The sequence below is a fragment of the Corvus hawaiiensis genome, chromosome 6 (genome assembly GCF_020740725.1).
Source record: "Corvus hawaiiensis isolate bCorHaw1 chromosome 6, bCorHaw1.pri.cur, whole genome shotgun sequence".
Taxonomy (NCBI): Eukaryota; Metazoa; Chordata; class Aves; order Passeriformes; family Corvidae; genus Corvus; species Corvus hawaiiensis.
Genome location: NC_063218.1, coordinates 1,608,341 through 1,622,366, shown reverse-complemented (window position 1 = coordinate 1,622,366; position 14,026 = coordinate 1,608,341). Strand labels below are relative to the sequence as shown.

The window sequence follows — 14,026 nt, the reverse complement described above, 5'->3', positions numbered from 1 at the left end:
TCAAGTGCACATCTGTGTGTTGTTTGAACTCTTCCAGGCAGCTGTGCCAGGGCTGGACAGCCTTTTCCAAGAAAAAAATTCCCTAATATCCAACCTAAACCTTGCATGGAGCAGTTTGAGGCCGTTCCCTCTCCTCCTGTCCCTGTTCCCTGCAAGCAGAGCCCGACACCCCCCGGCTGCCCCCTCCTGTCAGGGACTTGTGCAGAGCCACAAGGTCCCCCCTGAGCCTCCTTTGCTCCAGCCTGAGCCCCTTTCCAGCTCCCTCAGGAATTCTCCAGCCCCTTTCCAGCTCCCTCAGGAATTCTCCAGCCCCTTCCCAGCTCCGTTCCCTTCCCTGGACACGCTCCAGCCCCTCCATGTCTTTCTGGTCCTGAGGGATGAAGCTGGGAATCAAATTCCCTTTGATTTTGACTCTTCCTCTGCATTCCCCACCCAGACCCTTGGTCACCCACTAGACCTCATTACTCACAGACAAATCCCATATTCGAATTGATAACAAAACTCCTTCTAAAGATGGGAATTTGTCTTTTACAACCTTTTCCTGCGTTTTCCTGGTGAAGCACCCCCAGCACAGCAACCCCAGCTCACTCTCAGCTTTATTTTGCCATTTTCCAACACATCTGAGACATTTTGGGAGCAGCCAGAGTGCCCCGTGCCAGGCTCTGGGTGGGCACAAGCCCAGCCTGATGTAAACTCAGTTTTGTCTGAGCTTTTGCTATTCCTAAACTCTGAAGTGACACCTCCAGAGGGAATTCCAGCTTTCCCACACACGGCTGATTTCCAAGACCTCCGGAAAACATCGGGGTTTTCTTGATTTCCAAACAAAATGAGGCAGAAGGAATTTTCAGAGCAATTTTTAATTTGCTGCTCAGTGTCCTGCCCGCACCCATGGACTCTTCTCCCTGGGTGACTTATGGTCTCCAGCTCCAAAAAGTCCTGGAGAGGTCAAATTCACCCCGTCCACATCTGGTGGTGGGATAATGGGAATGGGGCACCATGGACATAAACTGAGGTGTAACAGGGGAGAAATGTTTGTATTTCTTTCCCAGTGTTGCTCCTGAGATTTCCTTCCCCAAGTTCCTGGTATTGTCTGGAGGGATCATTCCATGACCAAGAGTTTTTTTCCAGAACCAGCATCCCTGGCTTTTTCCTTCCTCTGAAATGGGAAAAGATGGAGAGAAGTGGTGAATTCAAATTTACAGATTCTTATTTTTTTTTTAAAGCAGAGGAGTCATTCATAGGGATTGGTCATTAATTCATGGAATTCTCATGGAATCAAAGAGCCATGGAGTGGTTTGGGTTGGAAGGGATCTTAAATGCCATCCACTTCCACCAGGGACACCTCCCACTGTCCCAGGCTGCTCCCAGCCCCAATGTCCAGCCTGGCCTTGGGCACTGCCAGGGATCCAGGGGCAGCCCCAGCTGCTCTGGCAATTCCAGCCCAGCCCCTCCCCACCCTCCCAGCCAGCAATTCCCAATTCCCAATCTCCCATCCAGCCCTGCCCTCTGGCACTGGGAAGCCATTCCCTGGCTCCTGTCCCTCCATGCCTTGTCCCCAGTCCCTCTCCAGCTCTCCTGGAGCCCCTTTAGGCCCTGCAAGGGGCTCGGAGCTCTCCCTGGAGCCTTCCCTTCTCCAGGTGAACATTTCCAGCTCTCCCAGCCTTTCGTCCCAGCAGAGTTTATATTTTCTGTTCTCTTTAAAGGAAAAATTATTCACAACAAGAAGTAAAAAGTCCCCAACAACCGTGAATGGCTTTAAAAATCCTATTTCCCTTTTCCTCCCTCAAAAATGAAGGTTTTATTGCTTCTTCTGGTCAGGCCTGAGGCAGGATTTGCTATTTGAAAACAAACTGCCAGCAGCCTCCAGCAAAGACAAGCTGCAGCCTCTGGTTTCTTCCAGCTGCCTGTGATTTCCTTGCCTTTGTAAATATTTTTCCCAAGCAAGAAATTCCACAGGATTCCTTTGATCAGCCTCACATTCCTGCACAATCCGTTGGGGAATGCCAGGTAGGATTTGGAACCGGGTCCAGGAAGGAAATGGGGCTCAGGGAAGAGTGACTTTGGAGGGGGGTTTATCCCATCTAATCATGGGATGTTCCCATTTTTATGGGATGTTCCCGTAATAGATGATCCCGTCTAATTATGGGATGTTCCTCCTTAAATCCTTAATGCAGTGAATTTTGGGAATATCGATGACATTTCCTATTTGTCAGGAGGCAGCTCTGTGTCTTTCCTGAAAGGAAGGAAGTGAGGGTTGCCTCCAGTGTCCATGGAAATGTTTTCCAGGTACCGGTGCTGAGGAGCAGAGTTGGGAAAATCTCTTGGAGAGCATCAAGTGCCAGCCAGGATCCAGTGGAGGATGCGGGGAGGAGGTGGGAAAAGGATTTGATTTTAAATGTGGGTTCCTAAATCCATCCCAGAGCTCAGAGGAGGAGCAGGGTGGGATTTTGGGGTTTCCCATGCAGGATCAGGAATTAGACTGATGATCCCTGCGAAACCAGCTCAGGTTATTCCATGATTCTGTGATTCGTTGGAGAGTCAGTTCATGCCAAAAAAAGGTGTTTTCTCTCCCGGTTTTTTTTGGAAATTCCTAAGAATTCCTGCTCAGAACAGCTGGTTCCATGAAAAGCCAGTGAAGTGGTGGCAGCTGCAGGCACAATCCTGCCAGGAATGCCGGTGATCCTGGCTACGCCTGGGACTGATGGCTCATCTGGGCTCCCATCCACCCTCTGTGCCTCAGTTCCCAGCTTTCTCCATCCTGACGGAGCTGGAGAGGGATCTGGAGGGAGCTCCCATCTCCTCCTGCTGCCCTAGGCCAAAACAGCTTTTCCTTAGCGCACAGATCCAACACTGGAGCGTGGATCTTCATCTGGGAGAAACTCTGGATGGAGGCAAAAGGCACAGCCAGCTTCCCAAAAATCATAAACCAGTCTGGAAAAGGTTTGGAGAAAAAAAGGGAGCAAATATTAACCATGGGTGAGCTTCTGGCTTATATTCCCCCTTTCCCTGATTTCTAGGACCCATGGAGCATTCCAGGGATGCTCCAGGGCAGGAAATATGGATGGCTCCAGACATTTGGAATTTTTGGTTTACTAATCCCAGAATCCCAGGATGGGTCAGGCTGGAAGGGACCTCAGAGGGTCACTGGTGCCATTCCCTGCTCCAGCAGGGCCACCCCAGAGCCCAGGGCACAGGAGCGTGTCCAGAGGGCTCTGGAATATCCCAGGGAGGAGGCTCCAGCCCCTCTCTGGGCTCTGTTCCAGCCCGGGCCCTGCCCAGGGCAGCAGTTCTGCCTCCTGTGCAGGGCAATTGCCGGCCTCAGGCCCTGCCCGTGGCTCTGGTGCCGCTGCTGGGCCCCGGAGCAGATTCCAGTTCAGTTCAGGGCGATTTCTTTGCTGTTTGGGAAAAATGATGCCCCAAATTCCACACCGAAACAGACCTGGCTCAGTGGTTGTGCCCAGCTGTTTAAGACCAGAATTAAATCTTGAGGTTCCACGGAAAGCCTCAAAAAATTGCTCTTTTTAAGATCTCCAGCCTCTTCTGGAAACCAAAGCAGGAACTATTAACCAACAGGAATGTGCAGTGTGGGCCCTAAATCACCCAGATTGCTGCGGGTTTGCACTTCTGCTCAGCAGCTCGGCCCCGCTGCCTCCCCAAAATGTGCCAAGTGCTGCTCCTGCAGCAGCTGAGGCAGCACAATCCTCCTGATGGCCCCTCTGCTGCCCTTCGTTCTGCTCCAGCTGCTCCCGAGGCTTCATTTGTTCCACCCCTTGCTCCATTAAGGATTTTATCCCAATTACTGAGGCTCCCCATCCCGCTGGCAATGGAATCTCGAAGTTTTTCCCTCACGGGGGTTGGGAGTGGAACTTCCTCAGCCTGGGAGAGCTCCGAGCCCCTTGCAGGGCCTAAAGGGGCTCCAGGAGAGCTGCAGAGGGACTGGGGACAAGGCCTGGAGGGACAGGAGCCAGGGAATGGCTTCCCAGTGCCAGAGGGCAGGGCTGGATGGGAGATTGGGAATTGGGAATTGCTGGCTGGGAGGGTGGGCAGGGGCTGGGCTGGAATTGCCAGAGCAGCTGGGGCTGCCCCTGGATCCCTGGCAGTGCCCAAGGCCAGGCTGGACATTGGGGCTGGGAGCAGCCTGGGACAGTGGGAGGTGTCCCTGCCATGGCAGGGGTGGGGCTGGATGGGCTTTAAGGTCCCTTCCAATCCAAATCTTCCTGGAATTCCAAGATTCTCTGAAACTTGGTGTCTGTGGCCCTGCAGAGCAAAGGGAGAGCAGGGGACTGCAGAGTTCATTTCACTCCCTAAATCAAAATCTAATCAAAACCTAATAAAAATGGACAAATCTCTAATTGCATTTTGCACCGGGTTTCCTTTCATGGCCAGAGTCAATATTCCAACAATAAAGCTGATCCCAGAATAAACCTGGATTATCAAATACGTTTGGTTTGTTGGATAAATGAATCATCAAGCCCTCGATAATCCCAGCAGCTCACGCAGATTTGTGCAGCACTGCAAACAAAAGGCGCAGTTCCATCTTTATTTGCCTAAATGCTCATTAATTTTTCCTTCCTTTCCTCCTCCTTCTGAGACTTCTCCACCCACTCTTGGAAAATCAAAGCATTTTAACACCTTTTCCCCTCCTTCCTGCACAGTTCAGTGCCTTTGCCCATGTGGGTCTGCTGGAGCTGAGTTAATTTTTAACAGGAAGCCCCACAATGTCTGAGGTGGTTTGGTGACCCCCAAAGATCATCCCAGCTCCATCCTGTCCATGAAGTTTCCCCAGATCATGGATCTTGGATCCTCTGGTACCACCTCTCAGGCAGGGAAGTGGACAAATTTTGGCTTTATTAGCAATTAAAAGTGGTGTTTGTGCATTCCAGGGGCAAGGAATTCCAGCCTGGATGGAACAGATGTCATGGATTGGTGGAACATCCCCCAAAATGCACCAGACTTGGAGCAGGACACCCAGCACCGGGGTTTGGGGCTTGGGATGAGGTTCTGTTCCTCAGGATGGCTGGAATTCCTTGTTCCCAGCTAGTTTTCCGAGGGCTCTGGTTCACTGGGTAAATGAACAAGTTTTGGGAGCTGCAGAAACTGAAATCTGGCTGAGGGGACACGTCTGGTTTCATTCGTGTTCTGAAGAACAAAATCTCGGGTTTTGAGCTCAGATTTGTGGCCGTGTTGCTCTGATGAAAATAATGTAAAAAAAAAAATATAACATATAAAAAAAATTATAAAATATAAAATATAATATAAAATAAAGTATAAACTATAAACTATAAAATATTAAATACTAAATATAAAATATAATATAAAATATAAAATATCCAATATTAAATATAAAATAAAATGTAATATAAAATATGATATATATAAAATATAAAATATAAATTATAAAATATAAAACATAAAGTCTAATATAAAATATAAAATATAAAATACAAAATATAAAATATAATATAAAATATTACATATTAAATATGAATTATAGAGTATAAAATATAACATATAACATATAAAGTATAAAATATAAAATATAATATATTATATAATATAAAATATATACTATAAAATAGAAAATATGAAATATATAATATAATATGAAATATAATACAGAATAAAAATATTAAATATCGTAAAAATATTTTGAATATAAAATATGAAATATAAGATTTAACATATAACAGAAAATAAAAGTATAGAATAGAACATAGTATAAAAATATAAATATAAAATATAAAATACAAAATAGAAAATAAAATATAAAATACAAAATAGAAAATATAATAAAAATATAAAATATAAAATATAAAATATAAAATATAAAATATATCAGCTTTTCCCTGTTCCATTGATATCCCTGAAACCAAATCCTTCTCCTCTGCTGAGCCCAACATTTCCTCACTTAACACCTCAGAACTCGATGCAGTCTCGTGTTTGGCTTCGGAAAATTTGGGGAAGGTCAACGTTTAGGGAGAGATGAGGGATCACATCTGGCGGAGCTGAAGCAGGGGCTGCAACAACGGATAAATGACGGATAAATCCCATCCATCCCAGCAAGGAGAGCCCCCGGCGGCTCCTCACAAACTTCCCAAAAGCTCAGACACACAAAAAGCTCACAACATCCAAAGTTACTTAAAATAATCTGAGGAAAAAAAGCTAAAACCAGAGTGGACAAATCCCCAGCTGCTTTATAATCCCATTTTTGGGGGGATTTGTGGAACAACCTGCTGCTGCCGTGTGCCATAACGACATGCCCACCAACTTCAGAGCTCTTGAGGGGCTTGAATATTCCGATATTTAATGAGGCTCCCAATTAAGCCAAAGCATGGCCATTAGTGCTGCCGTCTCTCCCAGAAACCGGAGGGATTTGAGTCCCTGACTCATTAGGACCTCGACATGTAAAGCCTGAGTGGGGTTGGAAAATAAAAAGAGAGAAAAAGAAGTTCCTTGGTGCTGTTCTGATGGAAAAGAGGGGATTAGGAAGGGTGGGACAGGAGGGCTGGGGACAGAATTCCTTGGGGAGTGAAGAAAGCGAGGCAGGGATCGTTCCACGGGTGAGGACATGGAAAAATTGGGAAAATCTTGGCCTCTGCAATTTGCATCTCCCTGGATGGAGCCAGATCCATTCCAAGTTTCAAAGGAAAGTTGTTCAGCCTGGAGAAGAGAAGGATCCAGGGAAAACTCAGGGCCCCTTTCAGAGCCTAAAGGGGATCCAGGAGAGCTGGAGAGGGACTGGGGACAAGGGATGGAGGGACAGGACACAGGGAATGGCTTTAAGATCGAAAAGGGGAGATTAGGTTGGATCTTGGGAATTGGGAATTGCTGGCTGGGAGGGTGGGATAGGGGTGGGCTGGAATTGCCAGAGCAGCTGGGGCTGCCCCTGGATCCCTGGCAGTGCCCAAGGCCAGGCTGGACATTGGGGCTGGGAGCAGCCTGGGACAGTGGGAGGTGTGCCTGCCCATGGAAAAGGGGGTGGGATGGGATGGGCTTTAAGGTCCCTTCCAACCCAAACCAGTCTGGATTCCAGCCCCACTGATGGGTTTAGGGGAAGTTATTTCTAAAGCAGCAGCAGCCAAAGCAGGAAAATGATGTTCCAAGGAAATTTCCAAGGAACAGGGACCACGGATGTGCCTCGTGCCCCCTCTGAGCCTGTGGGAACAAATCTGGCCGGGACACTGTGACAGCAACGCTGACATGAGGTGGAGACTTGACTGCAGCCCTCCATCCAAAGCTGACTCCTTGGAAATGTTGGAAGTGGACACAAATTGTGCATCGTGGATCTGCTCCCAGCCAACGTCGTGTGAGCAGCACCAATTCCATGTGCTGCTGGATTTTGGGAATGTGTTGACCAGAATTCCTTTTCAGAGCTCATTTCTTCAGGATGAGGCCCATGGCACCAAATACCAACAACCCTTTGGGAATTCCAAAGACTCCATCTCCCAGGACAGGCATTATTCCAGGTGGAACCACCCTCTGTGACAACATCTCGTGGAACTTCCCCCTCCCAGACATTGTTTTGCTCTTTCCTCACGGAATAAATCGTCTTTTGGGATCTTAAACCACTTCCTGGCCTCGGAGCTCTCATCTTTTATTGACTGAAGCTCTGCTGATGGCTCTGAGGACAGCAATAAATATTTGCAGTCTGGATTGACTCGAATTTATTGCAAAAAATTTGGAAACCTTGGGTTTGGAGGATTCAAAAACCCAATTCAACAATCCAAACAAAGCTGGATTTGTGTGTGGGGTTTTTTTAATGTTAATCCTCCAAATTATTAATATGGACAGGCCGTGGTGGTGGGGGCAGAAATTCCTTCTGTTCAATGATAAATAAAGACATGTTTAAATACGTATAAGATAAAGCAATTAAATTAATATTATTTGAATATAATTAAAAGTCCAGCTGAGCATGTTCAGGTTATTCACTGCCCACAGCTGCTGCTCAGCACCCCACGGGTGCAGATTTTAAATGAGCTGAGTGTTTAAATACTCAAAGTCTGAATTAAAAAATCAGATGAAAAGAATCCTTTTTATATCTCTTTATATTAGTAAGAAGTGTTATGGAAGGGACAATTGTTTTATTTGTACTAAAAGGGAGCAGTATGGAATAAAGGGAGAGGTCCATTTCACAGAATTCCTGAAGGATTTGGGTGGGAAGGACATTAAATCCCATCCCATTCCCTGCCATGGCAGGGACACCTCCCACTGTCCCAGGCTGCTCCCAGCCCCAATGTCCAGCCTGGCCTTGGGCACTGCCAGGGATCCAGGGGCAGCCCCAGCTGCTCTGGCAATTCCAGCCCAGCCCCTGCCCACCCTCCCAGCCAGCAATTCCCAATTCCCAATCTCCCATCCAGCCCTGCCCTCTGGCACTGGGAAGCCATTCCCTGGCTCCTGTCCCTCCAGGCCTTGTCCCCAGTCCCTCTCCAGCTCTCCTGGAGCCCCTTTAGGCCCTGCAAGGGGCTCTGAGCTCTCCCTGGAGCCTTCTCTCCTCCAACCTTTCCATCTGCAAAAGCCAAACCGAGAAATTCCCTAAATCCCATTTTTTGGGTGTGTCCGGGTATCCCTGCAGGCCCAGTTCAAGGCTGGAACATTCCCCAGGATCTGCAAACAACACCGAAAAATTCCAGACATCCCAAAGCAAGGTCAGATCTTCCCACAGAGCAATGTGGGCATGGATTTATCACATCCATGGGGCGGGAGGACCAAGAGGGAAAAGAAGAAGGGAGGAAGAAAGGAAGGGAGGGAAGACATCTCTCGTAGGATATCGATGGATTGAGCATCCCACAGGTGGTTTTTCCATATGTTTTTTGCTTTTTCCCTGATCTCTTCATGCCTTTCAGGCTGTCCCACCTAAAAATTTTCCCTGACATGGACAACGAGGCTGCTGGAAAAGGTCTTCTTTTCCTGCACTCTCCCACTACTGGCAGGAGTGAGGGATGTGGAATTACTTCCCAGTTTTCTGCAATAAAAATTCCTCTCTGGGCAGCCACAGAGCTCTGAGTTGTGCTTTCCCAGGATATTTCAGGAGGCATCAAACAATATCAAACCTCAGGGCTATTTAAGCAAATACCAGGGAAATAATTGCTGGCAATTCCCAGCAAGATTCCTGGGAAGTTCTGCCGTAAAACAAATATTGGATGTACAGAAAACACAACAAAACCTCTGTGTTTATGATGCCAATTTTTAAACAGTTTCCTTGCTCTCACTTATATTTAAATGTAGGGAATAAATGGATGTAAATAAGATTCCCAATGTAGGGAATAAATGGATTTAAATAAGATTTCCTGTGTAATATATCCATGATGCAGCTTTTTTATTCCTTTATTTGAGCAGGAACTTGCTGGACGGATGGAGTTGATTTTTCCTGCCAGGAGTAGGGAAGAAAATACGGCTCAGGCCTTTCCAAACCTTATCAGCGAATAGTCTGGGATGTTTCCAGCTGTGGATGGGAAAATTCCACTGCTCCTGAGGCTAAAATCCAGCACGGGATGAGGGTGAGGCTGTGTGCAACCAGCCAGGGAAATGGGATGTGATCCACAGGAAAACGTGGTGATAAATCCAATAATTACTGATTTTTAAGGAACCTGACAGGCAGCCTTGTCCCAAGAAATCCTCCTGTTCCGGAAAGGGGGTCAGGCTCTGGAATCTCCACTTGTTTGATCCGGCTGCAGCATCTTTTAAATGAGCTCTGAAATCAACTCTGCTCCAGCTGGGATTTGAAGTGGAATTCCCTGGAAGTGTCCAAGGCTGGGTTGGATGGGGCTTGGAAGAACCTGGGATAGTGGAAGGTGTCCCTGCCTATGGAAGGGGGTGGAACAGGATGGGATTTAACATCCCTTGATCCCAAACCGTTCCATGATTCCGTGATTCACCAAGTGCTCTGATCCTCATTCCTGACCAGTGGGAATTCCGTGATCCAGGTAAAACTGGCTGTACCCACTGATATTTCCCTACAAAGGTCACCAACAACCTGCTGAAGGTTTTCAGTTTTGTGGATAAGAAATTCCAGCACCTTGGACAAGTCCCTGCTGCCCAGCTCGGGAATAGAATGTTCGACCAGGTGGAAATAATGGAAATTTTCCATAATTTCCTGACAGGAGGGGGCAGCTGGGGGGGTCGGGCTCTGCTCCCAAGGAACAGGGATAGGAGGAGACGGAACGGCCTCAGGCTGGGCCAGGGGAGGCTCAGGGTGGATATTTGGGAAAATTTCTTCATGGAAAGGGTTATCAGAAGTGTTATTGTTGTCCCACCTCCCAAACCTGACCAAATCCATAGAATGAGATTCCAACATGCACTTCCCAAACTCCCGGACATCCAGAGCTGGGAAGAAGCTCCTCATGGAGTGGGAAGTGAGGGAGAGGTGCAGGGAAAGCTGGAAATTTAAACCTTTGTCCTTTCTGAAGGGCCACACGACATTTTTGGCTGTTCCCAAAGTGGAACCAGAGCTGGAAAAGTTGGATCAAATATTCCCTTTATTTTTGGTCGTTTGGCTGGCATCAGATTCCCGAAGCACAACAAGGCTTTCCAACATGGAATTATGGAAGTGCCGTTGCTCCCGCAGCAGCTGGAACAAGGAAAAGCAGCAGGGTCATGTTGGGGTTTATGGAATCCACTTATTTCCTGTCCTTAGGAATTTTATCCGAGTGCACCGGGAGCCTTCAGGGTGCAGGAAGTCACTTCTGTCCTTTTTGTTGGGAAAAGCCAAGTTCCAGATTCCTGTGGCCAGGAGGGGTGGATGAGCATGGGAGATGTGTCCCACAGATCCCACCAAACTGGGAAAAATGGGAAGCTTTTGTCGCTCTTTTTTCCCCCTCATGCTTCCAGGATAACAATTTAACGGAGCTTTTCCAGGAGGGATTAAGGATGTTTTCTGTGTCTGATTTGTCCCACGAATCCCACCAAACCGAGAAAAATGGGATGCGTTTGTTGCTCTTTGTTTTCCCCTACTCCCAGGATAACAATTTAACTGAGCTTTTCCAAGAGGAATTACGGATGTTCCCTATGTTTGCCCGAGTCAGCTCGGATGGAGGGAGTCACGATTCCTGCTTTTACGTTTCCTTGGGTATTTTTCCCTAAAATTTTATATATTATTATGATTCCACCTTCCAAACCTGAACAAACCCATAGAATGATATTCCAATAGGCACTCCCATATTCCCGGAGCTGGGAAGAGCTCCTCATGTGGAGGGAAGGGAGGGAGAGGTTCTGTCACAGCACCCAGGAAAAATTCCCCGGAATTAATTCCATGGATGCAGAGCTGGCGACTGCTTCCCATGGCAGCTTTTCCAGCATCCCAATCTCCCTCAGCCCCAGGAAATGTGCATTATAATCTCCTTCTAGGAATAAAAATATCCGGCATTATAATCTGCTCATGCTCCTTCTTCATCCCTGGATTTGGGAGAACAGAATAAAGCGAACACGTTGTATACAAATAAACAAAATGACTCACCCAGTAACCCGGGATTAATCTGGAACATTGCTATTCTGGGATGTGCCATGGAATGAAGGGAACCTTTAGACGAGAGGACTTGGAAAGGTCAGGAGTGAGGATTGGGATGCAGCTGCCAGGAGGAGGGAAAGGAACGATTCTGAGCAGAGGTAAAACAAAACAGAAGGAAAGGTTTTTAAAAAGAAATAAAAATAGGAAAGGAGATGCAGGAAATAAACTGGGATTTGGGAAAATCATCCTCAGCAGAGGAATTTCACCACATTCAGATATCTTGGGGTTTGGTCCCAGACAGAATCATGGAATTATTTAGGTTGGAAAAGCCCTCCAAGAGCATCAAGTCCAAGCTGTGACCAGTCCCCACCTTGTCAGCAGCCCAGAGCACTGAGTGCCACCTCCAGGCATTCCTTGGACACTTCCAAGAAAGGGCTGGAGCCACTTTTCCCAATCTTTAGGAGTTCCTTATTGATCTTTGAAATTCTCCTAAAAAACTGGTAAAAAAGTATTGCCTTCATCCTTTGGACACCTCCAAGAAAGAATTGAAGCCACTTTTCCTAATCTTTAAGAGTTCCTTATTGGTATTTTCAATTCCCCCAAAAGAAGAAATGATTCCCTTTATCCCTCTGGATGAGGCTTGGAACAAGCTGGGATGGCAGAACCCATGGCAGGGCATGGAATGAGATGATCTCTTCCAACCCAAACCATCCTGGGATTCTGGGATTCCATGACCTTCTGTTATTTCCTGGTGCTCCGAACACCTTGGAGAAGAAAAGGGATAAAGAGCCAGGTAGGGCACATTTGTATGGGCACTTATGACCCCTAATTTACTGCTGTAATTATGATGAGAGTGCATTAAAATCATGTAATTTGCATGCAGAATGAGCAATTAGGGGTGTGTGGGGATATGATCGGAGCACTTCCACGTTGAACCCTAGAATCTGTGTAAATATTTTCCACAGTTTTCACAGGATTTACTCGTTTTACCCTCACAAGAGTCCTCAGTGTCCTACAAAACCCCACTGTTTTGTATAAATATAAATATAAATATAAATATTTAATTTAATATGTATTTATATTTATATTTATTATTTATTGTTATATTTATATTTGTTATAGTTTTACTTTTTATTTTTGTTTTTATTTTTATTTTTAAATTTTAAAAATTTTTTAATTTTTATTTTTATTTTTATTTTTATTTTTTAAAATTTTTAATTTTTATTTTATTTTAATTTTTGGTTTATTTTTATATTTTTATTTTTATTTTTATTTTTGTTTTTAAAATTTTTATTTTTATTTTTATTTTTATTTTTATTTTTTAAATTTTTATTTTTATTTTTATTTTTGTTTTATTTTTATTTTTATTTTTATATTTTTATTTTTATTTTTATTTTTATTTTTATTTTTAGGTTTTCCTTCCCAAGGAACCAAAATGCTGCATTTTCCTCATGGAAAACCCACGGAAGGAAGGCAAATCATTCTGGATTTCCTGGAAATAACTTGGTAAAATTGAATTTTGGTGGATTTGCTCCTCCAGCTGTGGGCAGTGCTGGGCAATCTCTGGTTGTTGTGTTAGAAAATCCCAATTTAAAGGTGATTTACCAACATGAAGAATGATCCGTGGAGCCTGATCCTCGTGTTTATTCATTCCAGAGGATTATCAAATCCACATTATCCCTTGTTTATCTGTAATTAGGCCGGAGCAAGGTTTGCTTCATTCATGTTCTCGTTCCACCCATTTTCCAAAGTGTCACCTTAATCCGCTGTAATTACTGAGCGCTTCACACATCCAGTGGCTTTTGAAACCCATTAAAAATCCAATTAATGCAAAACCTTGGGAATTCCTGCCTTGCTGGGGCACTGCCTGCAGCCCTTGGCTTGGGAGTGAAGTGCTTTGGCTTTGACGCCGTGCTCTGCAAGGATCACTCGTTTCTCGAAAGGCTCGTCAGCCCCCGCTGCAGAGCTGCTGCTAATTGGGCGCTTGAATTTCATGAGCTTCCCAAGCAAAACTTTGGGATTGAATTTTGAGTTGAGCCAAGTTGGATAAAGTCGGATCTTTGCTCCTGTTTATCTGCTCCTGCCTCTGGTCACGCTCCCAAGAAAGATCCTCAGTGTCCACATGCTCCAACCTGGATCTTGCTGTTCACAGAACACTGTGGCCACAATAAAATTCATCTTCCCACTTCAAATTCCATCATCTGCTCATCCAGAGGTTCCAGATATTTTCCCACACCTCCCCAAACATCTTTCTTACAGCACCTGCAGAGTTTACTGCCCCACCCATGGTTTTGGTGTCCATGATTTGGTTCCTCTCCACAATTATTTCCCATGGTTTTGGTGTCCATGATTTGGTTCCTCTCCACAATTATTTCCCATGGTTTTGGTGTCCATGATTTGGTTTCTCTCCACAATTATTTCCATGGTTTTGGTGTCCATGATTTGCCTCCTCTCCACAATTATTCCCATGGTTTTGGTGTCCATGATTTGGTTCCTCTCCACAATTATTTCCATGGCTTTGGTGTCCATGATTTGCCTTCTCTCCACAATTATTTCCATGGCTTTGGTGTCCATGATTTGGTT

General features: G+C 45.6%; 1 long non-coding RNA gene across 2 annotated transcripts in view; it reads right to left on the bottom strand.

Moving 5' to 3' along the window:
• Positions 1–778: 778 nt before the first annotated feature.
• Positions 779–14,026, bottom strand: part of LOC125327786 — a 38,570-nt gene continuing 25,322 nt past the window's right edge. For both annotated transcript variants that reach the window (XR_007204372.1, XR_007204371.1), the window contains 2 exons: positions 11,453–11,591; positions 779–1,156 (listed from right to left, as the gene is read on the bottom strand). This is a non-coding gene — a long non-coding RNA (uncharacterized LOC125327786). The remainder of the gene's footprint in view (positions 1,157–11,452; positions 11,592–14,026) is intronic.